We start from the raw sequence: 24173 nt of genomic DNA, 5'->3' as shown, positions 1-24173 counted from the left end.
AACTAGATAGTGATGATGTTTGCACAACATTGTAAATGTACTTAATGCCACCGAATTGTGCACTTAAAAGTGGTTAAAATAGTAATTTATATGTTATATATATTTAACAAAATAATAACAATTGTTAAAAAGATTAGTCATACAATTGAGAATGAATTTTTAAGTTGGGGACTCTGAACCCATCCAAGGAATGGTGTTGGCGGGAAGAGTGATAAATGGTAACGTGAGGAGGTATAAATCTAAAAGTATCTACAAGAAAAGATGAATAGATACATATATTAAATACAATCTAATTTCTGTTTGACCTTTATGTATTACCTTGCAACCAAAATTTTACTATATTTAAACATATTTCAATGTATGTAGTTTAGTAGAAGTGGCCCACAAAACTTGCAGCTTATAATTCAATTAACTATCATGTTAAGACATTTAATCTCACTCCTCCCCTATCTTTTACATTTCAGTTTTCCATGGTAAGGAATAATAATCTTATTTGTGAAATATAGAATTTACCTAGCCACATTTGTTGTCTTGAATTCTAAACCCAAGTTATGGCATTTGGGGGTTTATTCTTAGTTTTGCCTCCAATACTACAGAATTATAGCTCAGGGGCATGGTGAGTAATGAATTTAAATGATTTCTTCTGATACATAGTTTCACCAATAAATATTTATCCCTGTTGGATGCTCCAACATTGCTTTTTAAGAGTGAAACTCAATGAAATTATATAACTGGTGACTGCGCTGAGCACCCTGTGGCTGTTCTATAAATATTAATAGAATCAAAATGCAAACATAGAGACCAAGAATGCCTAGAAGAAGTCCTTGCTGAATAAGAATCACCTCTTTCAGTGCTATAATATATAAAACATTAAAGCCTAAAGAAGTCTTCTTTTTATTCAGTTCTATCAAAATATGTTAACTCAGGAAAGCCATCTAGGGATATTTTAATTTCTGAGACCATCTGTCTCTTTGAATGAGCTTCATTTAAATGAATGAATTTTCACTGATGCTATAAAAATTGGTCAGCAGCAACTGATTACTTGGTCGACCAGCTTCTTCCTCCTCTCAGTTTCTAGAACAATTTTTACGCTTAAATGATTTGTTACTTGTTAGAGTCATTCTATCATAGGGTTTTCCTCTGTTAGACTATGAGATCCTTGAAGGCAAGGATTATGTCTTACTTATATTTGTAGTCCTAGGATCTAAACAAAGAGTAAATTAGCTAAATAGATATTTCTTAATAAAGATGGGCCACAAATATGTGAAACTTTTCATCAGCAAGTTTGTCCTGTACACAGTGGGTGGTTATAGTCCCTTAATCCGATGAAAAGAAAACAAATGAGAATGTTCCCTATAGGCTTAGTGGGAAGGAGGATCCTACTTCAGCTCTATAGGATCTCAGGGTAATAGGGAGAAGGCAGATTAGGGGAATTTGGCATATTTTGCTTTATAGGCAAACTGGTTGTAGTATCTTCTCCAACATCCATTCTGCTCCACCATGTTCCTTTACCAAAACAGCAGTCACCCATAACGAATGATAGAAAGTTTTGGTTGAGATAGGTTGACACTCCTATCCTGTCTTTTTATCACCTTCCACAGTGAAAGAACATCAGACCATTCATATTCCAGAGGGTTCTTATCATTCCAGACTCCTTGTTCTACCACCCCCCACCAACAAACTGAATCCAATATTATGCTTTCAGTATTCTATGTTTCCCAAAGTAATGGGTAAGTTGGATTAAACAAGAGTAATTTCTGATCATGAGTGTTATGAAATCCAATTAATAAGAGAAAATGCAAGCTGGCTTGGAAGATATCCTAAAGAATTTAGCTGAAACACAAATCCAAAAAAGTAACCACGAAAACTACATTGACTCAGTACTATTTTTTTCAGATACCTAGTCAGAAGAGAAAGAAATAAAACAATGATAAGAATAATATCATGAATAACCTTTGTGGAGGGCTTACTAGGTCCCAGGTACTGTGAGAAATATCTTACATATATTAGTACATGTGATTTTCACCTCATCCTCATTAGGTGGCTAATATTATTATTATCCCCATTTATGTTTGAGGGAACTGAGGCAGAAAGTAACGAAATACCTTGTTCAAAGTTTATCCAGGCAGCAAGTGGTAGAGTCCAGACTGAAGCTGAGTTAGGCCTCACTCTTATGCTAGAGACAGCTTCTCCTGGAGCTGTGTCAAAGCTGTGTGCCTTTCATCACATTTTCATCCTATTCTCGGAAAATATGACTTCATATGGCTTCATATTAATAAAACAAATAAAGGTTCAGTTTTGTAAAATGTAGGAAAATTTTCTACAAACCTGGAACTGAAAAACATTCTTATCTCTCTCTATCTCAGTCTCTTTCTTCCTGAAAAAGGCTGAGCAACCTAGTAGCTAAAAAATCATGATGTCATTCACAAGAAATTGTTCCTTGCCCTGCTCCCTTCTCCAATTTTGGGCCTCGACCAGTTGGAAACTGGCATGAATGTGCATAATGATGACCTCCGGGTGATCATTCTGAAATGACTTTCCTCAGTAATGTTAGATTTATCTGATGATTTTAATACCCTTCATTTTGAAATGCTATTATCCTGAGTGTATGCAGGGGACAGTACACTTAGTCATAAGTGATGGATGAATTCATTATCTCCAGCCCATTTTAATGGGTCATCTAGAAAGGAAATCACCAGTCAGTTTTGGCTACTGAGCATACTACCTCAAGTACCTTATTAAGCCAAATATAAAAATAGGGGGCTTTTCATTTTCCTGTCAGACAACAAAGGTCACCTATCACAAGCCTGAGAGGCATTAAGGTTTATTTCTCTTTAGCTTGAAAAAAAATGGATAGAGTTGAAGTTTTTATCTTTTTCCATTGTGAACTAAATATTTCAGACTGTGTGGCCAACGAAGAAGGAAAGTGCTTCACAGGAATTCAGAATGAGAAGGTTTCTCTGCTGAGAAACAGTGGTTGGCATTGATGTATTCCCTGGGTGACATTATTAATCTAATGGTCCTGCTGAATTGTAGGCCTTCAGCCCCATCATTAAGAGCTGGAAGTAAACACATTGGTGTGGAATATAAGTGGGTATGTCTGTGGGTATTGCTGACTCTTCCATCCTCAGGTACTAGAAACCAAAAATATCTGATACACACAAAAGAACTGCTATTCATATCTCAACCAATCTTTTCTGTTCTTGCTTGGGAATTCTTGACTTTTAATCTTTTAAAGTATCATTTTTCATTTGACCCATCAACTTGGACTTTTCTCTATGACCTGATTCTAAGCATCTGGAGCTGTTGAGTACAGTAATGGCAAAACAGGTATAAACTTCAGGATCTATGTTTGCTACTAGCTAAGACTCTTCTGCTGTTAGTTCCTGGTCCTATAAAAGTGACTTGACATCATTTTAATGCACTTACATATTGAATAATTATTTTGCATTGTCTTGAAAATGAACAGATTAGCAAATTTTGTTAGCAAATTGTTGAATTGTACAAGGAGGATTTTTAGGACGATTAAGAATCAAGGAGAAAAGCATGTTATAAATATTCTAATGCCAATATGTTACACCAAAATAACCTCAAAAACACATTGAGACTATATGGGGATTCTTGGGTGGAATTCAAATAGAAATAACTGCCCAAATGCTTAGAAAACAGTAGCTGATCTATCTGATTGCTATTTGGTGTAGCTCATCGTTTTAACATCCTTATTTAAGAAGTAATTATTTTGTTTATTTTGTATGGTGGTTATTAGTTGTGTTTAGTAGCAAAACATTATTTAAAAAACGAAACATCTTAAGTGAGACCTCAATAAATCAAATATAAAGGCAGAGCTGCTCTTTAGAAGGGAGAAGTTTGGGGAAGCTTAGAGTCAACCTCAATCTGGACTCCACCACTTGCTGCCTGGATAAACTTTGAACAAGGTATTTCATTACTTTCTGCCTCAGTTTCCTCAACCATAAATGGAGATAATAATAATATTAGCCACCTAGTGAAGATGAGGTGAAAATTACATGTATTAATATATATAAGATATTTATTCTAGTACCTGGGACCTAGTAAGCTCTCCACAAAAATTATTTATGATATTTTCTTATTATAATTATTTTATTTCTTTCTGTTCTGGCTAGGTATCTGCCAAAAAACAAAAATTACTGAGTCAATGTGGTTTATGTGGTTACTTTCTTGGAATTGTGTTTCAACTATATGCTTTAGGATATCTTCCAAGTAGCCCACTCCCTCTCATCTCCCTGCTACCCTCTGAGAGGCTCTCAGGGAATTCTATGGGACGCTAGGACTCCATAAAGTCCGTCTGAAATCAGTGACCTGCCGCAACAATCCAGACATAACTGAAGGAATTGTCCTTCCTCAATGATCCCTGCTAAAGAAACTCTTTTAAGAGTATTTGCCTGAAAGTGAATGTATACTTCACTAACACATTTTCTATGTGTAACTACATCTGACCTGGAGCTTCTTTGAGACTTACAGCTTCTAGCTTTTAAATCTTGCTTTTTAAGACAATTTTAGATTGTCATCAGATTTGTTCTAAAACAAAAAAAGTAGTTATATAATCAGAACTTGAAAGTTATGACTATTATTTCAGACAGTATATATGTTACTGCTATTTAGTTCTACATTTATTAGAGGTCCTATTTTAATACATAATTTTCTTTAAAAATTTACTGGAGTAAACACAAATTTCATTAGATTTGAATTTGTTCATAACCTGAACAATAACTACATAAGTATTAACCTATTCCTTTCATTAAGATTAATTATTTAAGAGTTCTTAAGACTCTGTGTGACATTTCCTGGGTACAATGCTCAAGCAATTCCCTGTGTAAATTCTTACCAAGTAAAGAGTGGTGATGGTTACATTTTTTTTCTCAGATAAAGTCAGTGAAGGTAATGCACACAGAGTGGTTCGTTTTCTGCTCATTTGAAAAACATACTACTTCTCAAAATGCCAAGCCTAGGTAAAGAATGAAATTGATGGTGCTAAAATGCTTTGAAAATTGTGAAAAGCTATAGAAATTATGAATTAAAACGAGACTCTCCATCTCTTTCTCCCGTTTCCTCCATGAATTGAAACTGTCATCCAAAATCAATGATTCCCTTAGGAATGCTCACCCATATGAAAGCTCAAGTAAAGGCACATTTCCTTTTTCAAACTCATAGTTATCTAGAAGCATTGAAATATACCTCAGACTTTATTTCTAAAATGGATAGAATATTGTCCATAATAAAAAGAAGAAAAACCTTGCCATATTATAACTTACTAAAATAAATTTTAACAGAAGTTACCAAGGATTTTAAACAGATGTAAGTTAGTTCTACCATACCCTATGTTTATGAATATGGCCAAAAAAATGTTAGAGAAGGTTTTAAGCAGTAGCAGATAACACAAGTCCATCTGCTTATGTCATCTGCTACTCTTTATGTGACACGGTAAAGATTATAAAAGGAAAATCAAATTCACATAGCATTTATCTAAGGATTCTATAATTGAATTCTGAAGGGATTTTTTTGTTTCTTTTCTCTCTTTTTTCTTTTAACCCTAGTTACTAATTAAAACAGTAATCTGATATTTTGAATATGTCCTCCTTTGTTTAAAACAAAGTTCTTGTTATTCACTAAGCCAATTTGACATGTTCAAATTAGCTTTTTATTTTTATTTTAATAATTTCTTAGCCTAATCTCCCTAGGCGGAAACACACAAGAACACACTCGTTTGAATTAGTCTTCTGTTGTTAGTGATTTTTAAGCTGTGTGTTAATATTCAGTAGTATACACATGATTAACAGTATAAAGCCAGAGTTCTCACTGCTCTAACATAGATCCTTATCACCTCGCTTTTCATCCATTGCAATATCCTCCTATTAGCCCAGTCTACCCCTACAAACTCTAATCTCTCCCCTCCACCCAAAACTTCCTTGTTATGGGTTATGACCACTAAGAGGAGCACAACATTCTCCTCCCTGTCCCCACACTAAATCCACCCTCAGGGAGGTCTGAGTACACATCAGACTCATTGGGCAACAGTACTAGGAGATGGAGTATTAAGCACATCAGGCTGGAGGAACTTGGAGCCAGCTCAGAATGCTTGTCACCCATATGGGTAATGCACTGAGACTGGACCACATACCTGATAGCAAGGCCAGGGCCTCCCATCTTTTGGGAGCTACAGGGTGACTCTAGTGAAAGGAGACATGAAATTAATACGGTCTTATCAGCTTCAGGCTTTCGGGTGTGCTTTTTTTTTTTTTTGGTTGTTCTTCCTTTTCCTTTGTCATCCTTTCTCCTTCCCTTCCTTTTTCTTCTATTCGTTCATCCAACAAATATCCACTGCATGAATGCCAGAGCTGTGTCAGGTACAAATGTCAGGGGCGAACAAGATACACACAGTCCCTTCCCTCATGGAGCATTCATTCCCTGATCAAGGAAAACAGATATTAAACAAATAATTACAACTATGATGGAGGTTAAAAAAGGAAAATTAAAATTATATAGATGCAATAGTAAGGGCCCTAATACAGTCTGCAGAAAGAAAAGGCCACTTTGAAGAATGGACATCTAAGCTAAAATCTGCAGGAAAGGGAATTAGCCATATGATATGAGGGGAAGGGGCACTGAAGAACAGAAGAGGGAATGATGCAGGCAGAGAAAGCTGCTAGAAATCCCAAAAGAGGTGGAAAAAGGAAGGAGTGAGAGAGAGAGTAAGGTTGTTGGAGGCCAGGAACTGAAAATGAATTCAACCTATCAAGAACAATGAGTGAGGAAGGGCCAGTAAGGGGAGGAAGTGTCTGAAACAGAACAGAAAATAACTAATAGGGCAAGATCCTGAAAGAGGGGAAAGGATAGTGTCCAAAGCAAAAATAAGAGTGCAGTTACATCCAAGAAACAACCACCTCTGCCAATATGACAGGGGGGAAGGAAGAAAGGAAGATTTGTAGGTTTGGTAGTGGAAGGTGTAAAAACACCTCTCTTGGGACTTTGTTTAAATGGAATCGGGGTGAGGTTATTTGGTGAGAGTGAAGGGGTGGAGATTTGAAATAATTGTTGTGATGCACATCAGCATGAGCCAATTGGGAAATATATTAAGAATGCCAGGCAACAATGAGAGCCCAGGGGAGGTGATGACTGTAAATTTACAATGGTACCAATCTTGGTTATGTAATTTTCTGCAGCAAATCTTATCAGACAGACTATTGGCACAGAGTGGGTAGAAGTTAGATTCATCCAGGGATGACGACTTGGGAGAATGGTGTGATGAAAAGAAAAGAGGCCTGAACAATTGGCAGGAAAGTTGCTGAAATGATCATCAAGACAATTTACAACCAAAACCAAGGAGAGAAAACTAGAAGGGGTGATGAATCAACTGACTAAGGACCCAATGTAATTGAATAAGCAGACAATTCTTGTTCCTTTGAAACTCACGTTCTACTGGAGGAGCCATAAAACAAACATAGATAAAATGGCAAAGAGTGTGATGAATACCACAGAGAAAATTATGGTGAAAGGATACGGAACGACAGGGTGCCTACTTTCTATTGAGGGGTCAGGATCTCGGGTAGACATCATTTAAGTTGAAATCTGAATGACAAGAAATATTACTCTTTGAAGCATGAAGGGAAAAACAATTTGGAAAGATGACAGAGCAAAAGTGCAGATGCACTAAGATGGGAATGAGCTTGGAATGCAAAGTAGGCCCACGGCACAAGGGGGAGCAAACACGGAGAAGAGTGCTTAAGAATGACATGCGATGGGGCGCTGTGGCTCACGCCTGTAATCCCAGCACTTTGGGAGGCTGAGGCAGGGGATTACTTGAGGTCAGGAGATTGAAAATAGGCTAGCCGACATGGTGAAACCCCGTCACTACCAAAAATACAAAAATTAGCCGAACGTGGTGGTGGGTGCTTGTAATCCACTCAGCTACTCAGGAGGCTGAGGCAGAAGAATAGTTTGAAGCCAGGAGGCAGAGGTTGCAGTGAGCTGAGATTGAGCCATTGCACTCCACCCTGGGTGACCAGCAAGACTCCATCTCAAATTATAAAATAAAATAAGAATGACATCCAAGTGACACAGGCCATAATGTGTACAGTCTAATAGAAAAATGCATGGAGTTTGCTCCTTTTTTTTTTAATGTCAGAAAATTAAAGTGGAGGAGTGATCTGTTTCGTGCTTTAAAAGTCAATTCTGGCTTCTATGTGTAGACTACAAACAGTGGGCCTCAGGAATATCAAGTTGCTGGTAGTCATTGCAGTAATCTAGGGAAGAGACAAAGGTAGAATACTCTAAAGCGTGACAATGACAAGGTGAGAGTTGGAATATGTTTTCGTGACTTGAAGGTGGGGAATAAGAAAAAGAGAACAAGATAAGCTTGGGACTAAGGCAATGAGGGTCAAGTGAAGTCATTTTCTGAGGTGAGAAGATGAAGATGGAACAGACTTAGGGGCAGCAATAGTAAATTCTGTTTTGGAAATACTGAGTTTGAGTTCTTTGTTAGGTCTCTAAAAGGCTATCAGTCATGTGGTAGGATAAACAAGTTGAAATTCTTGTCAGGACTGCAGATAGAAATGTGGAAATAATATAGGCAATGGAAATGTCACAGGAGGTTGTCAGGAGTTGCCAGAGCTCAGTTATTTGAGCATGAGAAGGTCAATGACCTGAGGCTCCAGGTTCCGGTTGTTCCATTTACTTGCACAGGCTATAGAGGCGGTGTGCTCAGGGAGAGAACCAGGCTTTTGGTAAGGCCAGGAAACTACAGAGGCTTAGGAATGACAAAATTCTTGGAGAGTTCATGAGGAAGTTAGGAAGAAAAAAATGAGAGTTTTCTGGAAAGCATATTGTAGAAATATGGAGAAGCTTACATTTTAACCAGAGAGGGAAGGGACCTGGAATACATGGAGTGGTGGCTGGAGTTTTAACACTTCCTAAATTCTTGGAGAATTTAACTGTAGCTTGGAAGGCTGTGATAAGTGTATCATTTTCCTTATGCTCCATGGCAGTGTTGGCAAACTATATTTGCTGGCCAAATCCTATCCACGGCCTGTTTTTGTAAATAAAGTTTTATTGGAACACAACCACGCTCCTTTATTTACATAATGTCTATGACTGCTTTCATGCTACAAGGGCCAAGTTGAATAGTTGTGACAAAGATTGTATGGCCCACAAAACTGGAAATGTTTATTATCTGGTACTTCATAGAAAAAGTTTGCTGATTTCCAATCTATGGATCTGTAAGGTAGGTGCCGTGACTAGAGAAATCAAGTATGAGCCTCGTGATTTGAGACACAGAGTAGGTGGCTCCTGTGGTCTTTGAATAAAAGTTTTTGAACCTTTAAAGGAAGATTATGTAAGCTCTCACATAACATAGACATATAACGTGATAACATATTGAATAGTTTGAGGGCACTTGTTTTCAAGTAATGCTTGATGTTCCTCAGCACCTGTAGAGGAGGAAAGCACTCAGGTTATTCCTTGGAGTAAGACTCCCCAACCATTGTTCTCAACAATCATTGCATGGAAACTCAGTTGCCATGATTGTCAATTCATTCCTCTTGCAGCTTAGTAGAAAATGTTAGCCTTCTATGTCTTGGTCAACAAGAAAATCTCACAACAAATTTCCCAGGCATCCAATGCATTTCAGCTGTTTTAACTCATATACACAAAGTAATTGCCCAAAAGCAAAACGCCCTGCCCATGCGACTGAACTGGTATGAGGTTTCGACACTAACGTGGGAGGATCTAAAAAGCTAAAGTTTAAGTGTAGGTTTAGATTGGGGTCATACACTCAAAAATTACAAACACTGGACAGGACTATAGATTTACAACATGAAACAGATGTTAGACAATAGGGTGAAGTGGGGATTGTGGTATACCAAAGAACGCTTACCCTATCTAAACAGAGGGATTGCTACTCAACTCTAGTTTTGCGACCATGCAAGAATAAAAATCTGTTCACATAAACTGATTATTCAAGAACAGTCACAAAATTAGATTTCAATGTTAAATTTCTGGATTTTTTAAAGCACATTCATTGTCAAACAAACCTTGTTTTGGATTGCCAAACAAAACCTTTCAACTTTAGCCCATAACTGCTCATTGTTACCCCATTTCTAGAAGAAAGAAGTGAAAGAAGCCCCTTTGCTTGTTCTTGTGCAGAACTGAAGTCTGATTCCCGAAAGCAATCTGTTGCATGCATGTGTAGTTACATTTTTGGCTCACTGGGAAACTACAAAGTGGTTAGGATCCCAAATCCCAGTCCAGAGTTAAAATTCCTTTTCACAACTTTCTTCCTGGGCTGCTGAACTCCACTAGACGTTAGTCCTGCCCCTATATTGATAGTCTGAGAAAGAAAACGCCAGCTAGTGTCCAGCATTCTCAGATCCTTGGAACTCCACTGCTGCCACATTTTCAAAAGAAATGTAGAGAAAAAAGACCAGCCAAATTCAAGTTCCTCCATAATCTGATTTCAATAAACCTTTCCAGCATATCCTCAGTTCTTTGTATTCCATTCAGTTACAATGCCTACTGTACCCAAAGCACGTTATGCATTACAATTTCTGTATCAGTCCCTTTTTACCTATCTGAATCAAGTACTTTATGTCATTTTGTGACATCTTCCACTGTATTGCCCATTTCCTCTTCTTTTGTACTTACTGATAATGTTGTTTTCAATTTTTCCGGAGTAATATTTGATTTATTCATCTAGCATGTTAGTCTGGGTCCTCCAAGATAAGATGTCAAGACAAGGTTAAGCATGTGAGGATTTTTACTGGGGAAAATGTGTCTGCACAGGAAAATAAGGAGCGGGAGGCTGGAAGAACTATTCAAATACAATGCAAGTCTGATCCCAAAGGAAGAAGAGTGGGAAGGAAGCTTGGGTGGAATCGTCCTAGACTGCGATGCAGTCAGAGGAAGGTCCAGTAATATTCATGGAGAGTCCCTAATCCAAATTGCGCTATCTTAAGAGTCTCATGTCTTCTGGGAATAAGCTGTTTTAGTATCTCAGCTATACTCAATCATCAGCTGAGAACAGTCACTAGGAAGTGTGGAGAATTTAACCATAGCTTGGAAGGCTGTGATAACTGTATGATTTTCCTTGTGCACAGTGCAAATGTGGCAGTGATGGCCTTCAAAGCACAACAGCAGAAGTCCTTGGTCAGTAATATGGTTTGACTTTGTATCCCCACTCAAATCTTACCTCAAGTTGTAATCCCCATAATCCCCTTGTGTCAAGGGTGGGACTGGATGGAGAAAATTGGATCATAGGGGCAGTTTCCTCCATGCTGTTCTCGTGATAGTGAGTTCTAATGAGATCTGATGGTTTTATAAGCATCTGGCATTTCCCCTCTTTGGATTCACTCCGTCTGCCACCCTGCGAAGAAGGTGCCTGCTTTTCCTTTGCTTTCCACCATGATTCTAAGTTTCCTAAAGCCTCCCCAGGAATGTAGAACTGTGAGTCAATTAAACATCTTTCCTTTATATATTACCTAGTCTCGGGTATTTCTTCATAGTAGTACGAGAATGGACTAACACAGTCAGTCATACTCAATACCCACAGAGTTAGAGAACTGAGAAGCACATTCTCATAACTGCCATTAAGGAGAAATAACCTCCTTACAGATGGAAATCATGTCTAATATACTTTTCTTCTTCCATAGCAAACTGCAAAGTGCCACATTCAAGGACATACATATGTAAATGCATACATACATAGCTACAAATGAATAGATCACAAGGTAATAAATAAGCATTTAGTTTTACTTTCAACTTGCTCTTTTTTTTAATATGCTCTTTTTTAAAAAGTAGAGAAATTCTACAAGTGTGGCTATATTGCATCTACTAATAAAGCTACTTTACTCATCTTACATTATTTCACTTCATTTTCCTAAATTGCTGCATTTCTTTATTTGTATTTGAGAAATCCACAAACAGAACACCATAAATTACAACTATAGGGGCCAAAAAGCTGCCCTAATGGCTTGAAACAATAATTTCATATCTCTAACATGCAATGGACCATTATATACTCTCCAGGAGTTGTAGAAACAAAAAGGAGACTAGAGATTATTTGAGATATTTCACTAAAGTATATCCTATCATTTGAACATGCATAATACTGTAAGTGTTCCTTATTTTTGTGTATTTTGTGTCCCTTATTTTTTACTTAATTTACACGTAGAGGTCATGACAATATCACTTAGATTCTTACTGCATACTTCCCACACTTTCATTAAACTAATTATCTTGAAATATAATTAGCTAATTACTGAGAAAGGTAGATAATGATAGTGAGTGGAATGTAAGATAAGCATTAATGAACAACAGGATCCAAATATTCCAGTCAGGGAGAAGACATTCAGAGTTGGCAGAGAGACAAGGAATATTCAATAACCTTTTGATCAGTTGCACTTGAATCAGAACTAACAATGCTACCCTGTGTTACTGCAACTGGGTAGGAATCCAAGTCCTCAATTTTTAAAATCCTAACAAAGCTCCTTTACATTTCAGTGATACTGAATGATGTACTAAAGCATCCTAGTGCAGACCGGTTGCAATTTGTCAACTGGACTTTTCAGTCTTATTTATTTATTTATTTATTTATTTTTGCCTTTTTAGAAAGTATTATGTAAAAAAGATTTGTTTTCATTTGTAGCTAGTGTCAAAGCAACATAATTTATTATAATTAAGTTCAACATGTTTCTGAAGGGCCAACATTCTAAACTTTAAATTGTTCACAATATGGTAAGGGCATATTTGTTTAAAATGAAAAAGATCAGGTTGAAAATGGATTTTTAATTAACTGGCTCTGGATCAGAGCACTTTTCAAATGAAAATACAATAGGGCATCTAATCAGATAAGTTATTTACCCAGAATAATTGAATCTGTGCTACAGCAAAGTCCTTAAAATGTGGCTTTGCTGCAACATTTTTTAGTTCTCTGAGTGCGTTCAACTGGCTAGATCATGGAACTAATGTAACATGTAGCATGGATAAAATCCCTGCATGAATCATCAGTCTCATCTGGAGAAAAGCCGTGCCAAGAGCAAGACCAGCCATGACATCTCACTTTCCTGTAATAATTGGATTGGTATTCGGAGTAGTATAACCTCAAAACTCTCCAATGTATTTAACTCTCCAATTCACTTGCCCAAATTCCCCATTAGAGTATGGGCTCCTTTTGAGGAGAGATTTAACCTAACTCACCTTTTATCCCCCTGCCTAATACCTAATAGGCCCTAAATAAATGATCGCGATTTAATCTGTAAACAGTGCAGAACACTGAGACTAATTTAATTCAATATATTATTTATTTACTCTGTACGAGGCATAGAACTGGCTACAAATAAAAGGGAAACTGTGGATATCATCTGGGAATGTACAATCTTCTTGGAAAATAAGGCAGGCACCCATGAAACATTTACAACCAAATAAGGTGGTTTGTAAACTTTATGTTTCAATGATACATAAAGTTTCATTTATGTCTGAAGTGAAACAGTGAATGCTGGCAGAATTCAGAGAAAGAAGAAATCTGTGCTGGTAGAGTGACAGGCAAGCATAAACACCATCATTAGAAAGGCAAAGGAGAAAAGAGGGCACCCACTAGGTGGAATAAGGTGAGTCCCACACATTCACAGGACAGAGAGGAAATGGGGCTGTCTGGAGTGGGAGATTCACAATGAGGAGTAAAGACAGCAAAGGTGGTGGGGTAAGGCTGGAAATAAATGAGGAAAACCTTGAAGCCATTGTGAGAAATATGAATAGTGTGATGGACAAAAGCACTGAGCTAAATCAGGAGATCTTGTACTAGGCCTTCCTTTGGCCCTGTTTGCTGCTCTAACAAGTGCACTGCATTGGCTTCAGTTTCTTCATACAAGAATCGAGCTAGACCAAAAGACTGCTACAACTCAAAGTTCTAGGCAAGATAGAGTCCCAGGCAGAGAAGCTGCGAGCAAGGAAATGCCGTGAGGAGTGAAAGGTTCGGGTAAGATCAGTCTGATGCACAGAAATGGCCTGGAAGTGTTTGCAATAGCAAACCAATTACCAGAAGACAAAGTGCTAAAATAAGGAGCAAGCATAAGAAATGGAAAAGTAAGAAATATTTGAATGTATCATTAATCAGACTCAATGACTTGTAGAAGGACTGACTTAAAAATAACGGCATTGCTCTGGCGCGGTGGCTCATGCCTGCAATCCCAGCACTCTGGGAGGCTGAGGTAGGTGGATTATAAGATCAGGAGATTGAGACCATCCTGGCTAACACGGCAAAACCCCATCTCTACTAAAAATTAAAAAAAAAAAAAATAGCCAGGCATGGTGGTGGGTGCCTGTAGTCCCAGCTGCTCAGGAGGCTGAGACAGTAGAACAGCATGAACCTGGGAGGCAGAGCTTGCAGTGAGCTGAGATCACGCCACTGCACTCCAGCTTGGGGGACGGAGTGAGACTCCATCTCAAAAAAAACAAAACAAAACAAAAAACCAGCAAAAATAACAGCATTGCTTTGAACCTAGGTGACTAAACATTAGAGTCTAATTAGAAAAGCATATTAAGGGCAAAGCCAGAGTGAAATGCAACCACACAAGTTTGCTTTGGCTCTAGCCACCCTAAATACCTTCCCTCCACTTTAAGAACCTCCCCTTAGTTTCAGCCTTAGGTTCCACAGCAAGAACCCTAGAGTGTGAACTTGCTGAGGATCCTTAATAGCCACTCCTATTTTCCCATGGCTCATGTATGGGTTTCCAACACACCACCTCCTTCTGTGTTCCTCACATCTGGGCTTTCTTCCAGATCTGTTCAGCTTCCCATAACCAGTTGCTCTTTTCAGGCTTTTCTGCTATTTTAGGTCTCCATTCTCAAGTGAATGAAATCTGACTGAAAATGAATGCTTTCTCAAGAAAATTACTATGGTTTTATTGCAGGATGGGCAAGCCCAAAATTGGGGCTTAGCCAGGGAGGGTTTTTGGCTTCACCCAGGAACAAATTCAAGGGCAAGCCAGTGGTGTTAGAGAGCACTGTTTCACTGAATGGTACTGCTCCTTGTAGAGCAGAGCTAACTCGGAGGCAGTGCACCCACAGTTGGCCACATATGGGCTCTTGTCAATCACATTTATAGTCACATAAATCCACTTTCAATTGCATGCAAATTAAGGGGTAAGTCAATACAAATTGAGGAGTGGGTTATTTAGAACTTTCTAGAAAAGGGGTGGTAATCTCAAGGTTGTTGCCATGAAAAGGGGTGGTAACTTGCAGATCATTGCCGTGACACTTGTAAACTGTCATGGTGCTGATGGGAGTGTCGTATGCTAATGAGCAGTGAGCACCTTGGGATCTCTTTTTTCATCATCTGCTGGTTCCTGACAGTTCCTTCATTTCAACCTGTCTAGACCAGATCCTGTTTTGGTCAGCAGTATTCTGACCAGAAAACAAGTCCTGCAGGTCTCCTACCTCCATTTGATAAGTAAGTAGGAATACTGGGTATTTGATCTTCACAACAATCTTTGAGATATTGTATTACGCTTCTCTTGCTGCGTGGTAAATTACCACAATTGTAGTGACATAAAGCCATGGCCATTTATTAGCTCACAGTTCTGTGGGTCAGAAGTCTGTGACTGAGTTCTCTATTCAGGTTCTCCCAAGACTGAAATTGAGATGTTGGCCAAATCGAGTTCTTATCTGGAAGCTTTGGGAAAATTCCACTTCTAAGCTATTCAGGATAGTGGAAGAATTCAGCTACTTGTGGCGGTGGGATTGATGTCCATGTTTCCTTGCTGGTTGTCAGCAGAGGGTTTCCTAGCTCCTAGAGGCCCCCCAGGGCCATTGTGTGGTCCTTGAGGCCACACACATTTTTGTTAATCAAGCTGGTATGCAGTGGTGTGATCATAGTTCACTGCTGCCTTGAATTCCTGGGCTCAAGTGATCCTCCTGCCTCAGCCTCACAAGTAGCTGGGACCACAGGCATGTGCCACTACACCCAGCTAATTTTAATTTGGTTTTTTTTGTTTTTTTTTTGTTTTTGTAGAGACAGGATCTTGCCATGTTGTCCAGGCTGGTCTCAAACTCCTGGGCTCAAGCAATCCTCCTACCTCAGCCTCCTGAAGTACTAGTATTACAGGGGTGAGCCACCACACCTGGCCAGTCTTCCTTTTTAAAGGTCAACTTTGCCATAGAACATAATAAAATCAGAGACCAAAATCTTCATATTCACAAATCCAGGGGCTATACAGGGTATATGCACCAGAGAGCAGAGAACATTGAGGGCCATCTCAGAACTTTGCCTAGCAGTGGTATATGACGGATGAGACCCAAAGCTATCTTAGAGACTTTCAGATGTTTCATTCAAAGGCTGGTATTTCCATGAAGTTTATTAATGAGTAATTTAATTTAGCATTTAAGAGCATGAGATCTGGGGTCTGCCTCCCCAGAGGCATTTCGCCTCTGTCACTCATCTGATATGAGTGACAATCAAGATCCTTATAGCCCTCCCAAATTTGGTTTTTCACATCATCAAGATATGGAGATAAGTAGTACTTGATTTATATATATTTTGTAAGATTAAGTGAAATAATTCATGTAAAGCTTTAACACAAATTCCTGGCTCTCAGATGGTCGACTGGCTCATAAATGGTGGCCTTTTTCTTTCCTTTTTCTAAATGAGACTCAGAGATACTACTTTTCCAAAACTGCACAACTACTAAGTGAAGGACCTGAGAATCAATTCCTAAGTCTCTCTGACTTCAGAACTTACTCTTAGGCTGCCAGGCTACTCAGGGTTTCTTCATAGCCTCCTGCAATGACTCAGAAACATTACATATTTATTGATTCATTAATTAACATAAAAGGCATCAAAAAGAGCTTTGATGTACTCTCAGCTTCAAATCTACCAATCTTTCTGCATCTGTACCTTTGTACCCTTACAGTCCTTCCTTGCACATGGGGTGAACTATCTGAGGCAACCACTTCACCTGTATAGGTTCACAGCTCTTCTCAGCAAATAGAGGAGCACTCCTGGAATAATCCCCTCTTTTCTGCAACTTTAATCATTCCCACCTTTGAGGATCACTTCCTTTAGCATACACACACACTGATATAGCTCCTACCTTAAAAGCAAAAGCCTCTCTGTCCCCATATCTGCTTCAAAAAGTTAAAACTTCTACTTCTTATTGGTCTCAATAAACAGCAGCTCCATTTTTCCCGTTGCCTTCACCGAAAACCTGGTGTCATCTTTAATGCCTCCCTTTCCCTCACACTCCACATTTATCAGCAAATTCTGACAGTTCCAACTCAAATATAAACCAAATCTGGCTATGCCCGCTACCGCCATCACCACCACCTCAGTACAAGGACCTCCCATAGCCAGTGAAATCCAAAGTCATTGTCAGGTTTTACAAGGTTCTTTATTATCTGACACCAGGTTTCCTCTCCAGCCATATCTCCAACCACACTCTGCTACTCCTGTTCACACACTCCAGCCTCACGCCTGTTCCTGGAACACACCAAGCAATCTTCTGCTTCCATGCCCATCAGATTAACTGCCCTCTAAAGGAGATGTCCTTCCACAAACACACACAGGTACCCTTCCCCTCATCCACTTCATTCAGATTTTGCCTCAGTTGTATCTTCTTGGAAAGGTTTTCATCACATTTATTTATTTATTTATTTTTTGGTAGGTCTCACGCTGTTACCCTGGCTGGAATGCAATAACACAATCCTAGCTCACAGCACCCTCCAACTCCTGGGCTCAAGTGATCCTTCCACTTCAGCCTCCAGTGTAGCTGGGATTATAGGAATGTGCTACCATACCTGGCTAATTTTTTTTTAGTATTTTGTAGAGATGAGGTCTTGCTGTGTTGCCCAGCCTGGTCTGAAACTCCCAGGCTGAGAAGATCCTTTTGCCTCAGCCTCCCAAAATGCTGATACTACAGGCATGAGCTACCCTGCCTGGACCCCTCTTTCTTTATTCCTTCTTTCTTATTACGAAGTATTACTAATGTCCCTGCATATTTTTAATTCAATGTGCTATAATTAAGTACCATCATCTTTTGTTTCAAATTATCATGAGCTGGTCTCAAACTCCTGGGTTCAAGCAATCCTCCCACCTCATCCTCCCGAAGTGCTGGAACGACAGGCATGAGCCACCACGCCTGGTCTCCATCATTCTTCATCACATGTGCTTACCTAATTTATGTATGTTATATACTTATTTGTTTATTATATTTTAGCTTTTTTTTTTTTTTTTACAAATTCTTTATTTTGTATTCAGTTGTTTACGTATGTATTTATTTGTTGACTTGCCTGTCTTTGCCCCACCAAAATGGAAGCTCCATGGAGGCAGGGGAAGTTTCTGCCTTGCTCACTGTTCTGTTGTTTGTGTCTAGAATACACAAGTGCTTGGCACTTCATAAATATCCCAACATATTGGTAAAGTAAACAATGTAAATGTTTTCCTTTCATCCTGAAATCATTCCGTCTCCCCATATCCACGTGTGTGGATTAAGATGCAGCAGGCTTTGTGCTAGGTGCTGGGCTTGTAAGAGTAAATAAAATACACATGATTCCTGTTCTTTTAAAATTTAAAGACTAGTAAAAGACATAGACAAAGAAATAAGCAGTGAAAGTCTAATTTTGGGCTATAACAGGGGAAAGGTGGTATGACTTAGGAACACAGAAATGTGGCATCTTTCTGAAGATGAAAGAATTGTTCCCGCAAGAATTGGCAGATAAGTTGAGATCTGAAGGAAGAGTAAAGGTTAAGGGAATGGGATTGGTAGGGGTGATGATAGAGATTATTTTTCTATTTGTACATAGAGAGTACAAAAATTCAAACAAACTGGTTTTGAAGGTACTCAAATTTTACCTAAAAACTATCGCATAAATCATTGATCTCACCAAGAAAATTATGTGTAATTTTATTTGAAACCTTCATTTTATACTTCAATCAAAGATACTCTGATGTTTTGGGGGTTTTTGAAAGTCAACTTACAAATTTGCTTTTTTTTTTTTTAACTTTGAATAGGATAATGTTGTGTGCTACTAAATCCATTTAATTCAATAGGAAGTTACTAAGCACATAGCAGGTACATAAAGGTAGTCAGGATGCCATCCCCCCAGAAGTGTATAATTTTATAGAGATGGCAAGACCTATTTGCAGATAATTAAAATACAAGACAATAAATGAAAAAGTGTACTTTAGGAGTGGTTCAAAATGCTATGAAAGTGAAGAAATCCTAGATAAGAGATTATTGATTGCCTTATTGAATTTACCACATATGCAAATAGAGAAAAATCTCATTACTAAAGGCTTTGGGAAGTTAAAAGAATTTTTTAAATCCCTAGAAGTCACTAGAGACTCAAGGCAAAATATATTCTTCAGAGGAGAGGTCAGGAATGTAAAAAAGAGAATTAAGAAAAAGATGATACAAGTAGCTTTGTCTTTCTACTGAGACCAAAGTTGGAATTTCAATAATGATTAAAAAAGCCAATGTGTTATCTTGTTTATGTTTTAAGCTAAAGTGAAAAGTAGTTCATTAATCTTCACCTATAACTATCAAAGATAAAGTGTTAGGTTACATGGACATTCTCATATAAGAATCCTAGCGCTAGCTCTGTTGTTTATATATAATTTTCCAACAAAATGTACACAAAATAACCCAAAAGCATAAGTGAACAACTTTTATGACATATTTTTTACTGTTGACTAGCATGTTTTAAGAACTCAATTCCCCTATCATCTTTCCTTATCCCACAGTAATGTATAAATTAGAAGCCTATCCATATTTAGTAAAATCGGACTTTCGTTGTGCGGTATATAATTCCTCAGAAGATTTTTAGCAGCACAATTTTCTTCATTTCCAAGAAGAGTTATATGAAAATTGTATTATCAGATTTTGGGTTGATTCCTTATAACATAGTGCCATCTAGAGATTAAAGCTGATGTTGCTACAAGCTACATTAAACACAACCAACTTCTAAAGTATGAAATTATATTTTATAGTTGTTAAGTTTAGCAGGGTAGGTTAAGTTTTCATTAAAGTACATCTACATGGAGTATGTTTTAAATAAATTAATGACTACTTACACATATGAATTTGCATTGGCATCTGATATTTACATTGGGTGGCTTCTCATGTGAGCAAGTGGTATGCCTGTGCTGATACATCTAGAAGTTTAACTGAGGAAAGTTATAGCGAAGTACAAGAATATTAATTTGATTAATTTTTGTAGGAAGGCATAATTGAACTTCTACAAAGAAGAAAGACGGTTTTCATTATAAATATGAAATATTCATTAACCACCCACTATGGGTAATGAGTGCATTGTACCTACTAGGTGTATTCATTTCCTGAGGCTGTCATAACAAATTACTGAAAACCTGGTGGCTTAAAATAGCAGAAATTTACTCTCTCAGAGTTCCGAAGGCCAGAAGTTCAAAAGCAAAGTTTTGGCAGACTGCAGTCTCTCTGGAGGCTCTGCAGGAGAATCCTCCTTCCTTGTTTCTTGCAGCTTCTGGTGGCTTCTGGCAATCCTTATCTTCCTTTGCTTGTAGCCACATCCTTTCCATCTCCATCTCTGTTTTCTCCTCACCTCTGGGTGTTGGGCTGTGGCTGCGTGGTTGCAACCTCCGCTTCTATCTTCACATTTCCTCCTCTCTGTGTGTATGTCTCTCCCGTCTATGCATCTCCTCTTTGTATGTCTTATAAGGACCATTTATTGTTCTTCTATTTATTGTCTATCATTCAATCTGGTGCCTGTCTAAATGATCCAGGATGATATCTTCCTTTTAAGATCCTTAACTTAATGACATCTACAAAGACCCTTTTTCAAAATATGGTAACATTCACATGTTCCAGGGATTTAATGTGGACATATCTTTTTTTGGGGGGGCACCATTCAACCCACTACACTATGCTTTTTGAGACAGGATCTCACTCTGTCACCCAGGCTGGATGGAGTGCAGTGGTAGAAACATGGCTCACTGCAGCCTTGACCTTCCAGGCTCAATTAATCCCCCCACCTCAGCTTCCTGAGTAGCTAGGACTACATGCCACCATGCCTAGCTAATGTTTTAATTTTTTGTAGAGATGGGGTCTCCCTATGTTGCCCAGACTGGTCTCAAACTCTCAACCACTCTTCCTGCTTTGGTCTCCCAAAGTGCTGGGATTACAGGTGTGAACCACTGCACCCAGCCTACACTATGATTTTAAAAAGAAAGAAAAATATATGGAAAAATAAATGGTTTCTACTTCAATACGTTTACAGCATAATTGGAAATAAGGCTTATATATAGATAACACCTACCTAGATCAGGGTTTCTTAACTGGCACTATCGACATTTGGGGCCAGATAATTCTTTGCTGTGGGGGGCTGTCCCCATATTTTAGAATGTTTTGCAGTTTCCTTGGCCTCTATTCATTACATGCCAATAGCATGTTCTGACTATTAAAAATGTCTCCAGAAATTGCTAAACATCTCCTGGGAAGCAAAGTCCTCCCCAGTTAAAAACAAGTGATCTAGATTATCATAAGTAAATGTAATAAGATGAAATTTCAGAGGAGGAAGAAACCAAAATGGACTGGGATAGTTAGAGAAGGTTTCATGGAAAAACAATGTAAATGAACTAGTTATTAAATCAAAAAATAGCACTTGAAATTGTGGAGGGGGTAATGGAAAGCATTACCAGCCTCTAAGGTCCTTCGGCTGAGAAGCATTGTGAGCTTGTCAAGACCGATAATCATACTCCTTAACTTGATACATCAAGTTCCCAGCACAGCCCCTGGCACAGAGTAGCTCTTAAAAATGTCTTCTGATTGAGCCAATCAATGAGGTTACTGTATTAGCCCATTTTAACACTGCTATACAGAAATACCCAAGACTGGGTAATTTATAAAGAAAAGTGGTTTAATTGACTCACAGTTCCACATTTCTGGGGAGGTCTTAGGAAGCTTACAATCATGGCAGAAGGGGAAGCAGGCACGTCTTACATGACAACAGATGAGAAAGAAGAGAGAGCACCAAGAGGGAAGAGCCCCACACTTATCAAGCAACCAGATCTCCTGAGACTTGCTCACTATCACAAGAACAGCTTGGGAGAAATTGTCCCCCAAATCCAATCATCTCCCTCCCTTGACCTGTGGGGATTACAATTCAAGATGCGATTTGGATGGGGATACAGAGCAAAACCATGTTAGATTAGTAGATTGCAGTCTGAATGTGGAAAATCTTAAAGAAAATCTAAAGGAATCTGAAAGCTATTCTACTAATTATGAGGGAATCTGGATGGATTTTGAGTAGAAAGATGAACTGAATAAAGCAAGTAGTGGCATACAGAAAATATTGGAGAGGCCAGAAACAAGATCAAGAAAGATCAGCTGAGAAATTATTAAAATCATCTTGCTGTGAAGTAATGAGTTCTGGTACCAAGATGATAACAGTGGGAATTAAAATGAGGTATCAATGACAAGAAAAAATAACCGTGAGTTTCTCATTACTGAATTTGGAGAAGATGAGAAAAAGGCATAAAGGAAACCTCTTAAGTCAGAATGACAACAACGATAGTTTGTTAGTTTGAGAAAAGTAAGGAAGTCCAGAGAGAAAGAAAAATGTTGAGCATGAGGTGAGGGTACACACACACATCACTGAGATGCAGGACAGATTATTTTTAGGTTAATTTTAGGGTCATCTTTCAACAAAAGTGATAGTAGGTGAGAAAGGAACTAAAATGTAAGATAATTTGATATCAAATTTGGAATTACTTGCTAGATATTATTCCCATGAAAATTCATAAGACCCTTTGGATCACTAAAAGAGGTTATTTTGCAAAGATTTCTGAAACCATTTGTCTGAATTCAAAATCAATGATTTTATTTTTACTCAACAACTTTTATCTTAGATGGAAAGGGGTGCAGTTCCAGATTGCCGCATCATTTATACTCTGGCAAGCCAGACACTGTTTCTTCTCGGTGCAATGATTTTCACGACAAAATGAACTCCAAATCAACAGTTATTTTAACATGGCAAACAAGTTTGAGGAAAAAAGTTTATTGTAAATACAAAACAAAACAAAACAAAAAAACAAGAGAGACTCTAATTTTAAAAATTGATTAAACTAGATTTTTCTCTTGCAAACTGATTATTAATGAGTTGAAAAAATAACTGTAAAATTATTTTAGTTAATTTTTCCTTCTTTCTCTTCATTTTCTATTTGGAAATGTTTAAGTTGTTGCCCTTTAGAAGCATTTTAATATTGTAAGTTACGAGTTACCATATATTTTTTGAGATTGCAACATTGTATACTTAATTAAGAATACAATTTCGTTTCAAAAACTAATCACTAAGCTAGGAATGAGTAAATGAAGAACAGTGGTAACTCAATCTCCAATATGTCTTAAAGGAAATGGGAATTTTGTTTTACTCTAAAGATTACCTAATTATCTTATTAACTGTGTAGGAGCAGGGTTTTTTTTCGTTTTGTTTTGTTGCTTTTTGTTTGTTTGTTTTTTGAGACAGAGTCTTTCTCTGTCACCCAGGCTGGAGTGCAATGGAATAATCATGGCTCACTGCAACCTCACTCTCCCAGGTTCAAGAGATTCTTCCACTTCAGCCTCCCAAGTAGCTGGGAGTACAGGTGCGTGCCACCACTCCTGGATGATTTTTGTATTTTTAGTAGAGATGGGGGTTTCACCATGTTGATCAGGCTGGTCCTAAAGTCCTGACCTCAAGTGATCTGCCTGCCTTGGCCTCCCGAAGTGCTGGGATTACAAACGTGAACCACCGAGCCCGGACGGGAGCAGTTTTTAAATCATAACTTGGAAACTCTTTTATAATAGTTTGATAGTAAAGGGAATCCTCTATCTAGCCTAAACATTAATTTTACATAAATTAGTGGGGAGAATGTTTGCACCTTTAAGACCTTTTGATGAATAATTTGATAAATAATGTTTTCTAAATTTGTGAAGTACACAGCCTGCACAAATTGTATGCAGTGACCATAGGCACATTGCTGAAATTCACACAGAGGTAATTGTGATGGTTCATGTTATGCACTGATTTGACTGGGCTACAGGGTGCCCAGATATTTGATTAAAAGTCTCCCATGTTGCAGGGATAAGGTTAACATTTGAATCAGTAGACTGGGTAAGACAGACTGTCCTCTCCAGTGT

At 38.1% G+C, this 24173-nt stretch overlaps 1 long non-coding RNA gene across 2 annotated transcripts in view; it reads right to left on the bottom strand.

Moving 5' to 3' along the window:
- Positions 1-6464, bottom strand: part of LOC105477168 (uncharacterized) — a 143758-nt gene extending 137294 nt beyond the window's left edge. For both annotated transcript variants that reach the window (XR_011614680.1, XR_984510.3), the window contains exon 1: positions 6158-6464. This is a non-coding gene — a long non-coding RNA (uncharacterized lncRNA). The remainder of the gene's footprint in view (positions 1-6157) is intronic.
- Between the last annotated feature and the right edge of the window lie 17709 nt (positions 6465-24173).

The sequence above is a fragment of the Macaca nemestrina genome, chromosome 16 (genome assembly GCF_043159975.1).
Source record: "Macaca nemestrina isolate mMacNem1 chromosome 16, mMacNem.hap1, whole genome shotgun sequence".
In the NCBI taxonomy this organism is placed as follows: Eukaryota; Metazoa; Chordata; class Mammalia; order Primates; family Cercopithecidae; genus Macaca; species Macaca nemestrina.
This window is presented reverse-complemented; position numbering and strand designations above follow the sequence as displayed.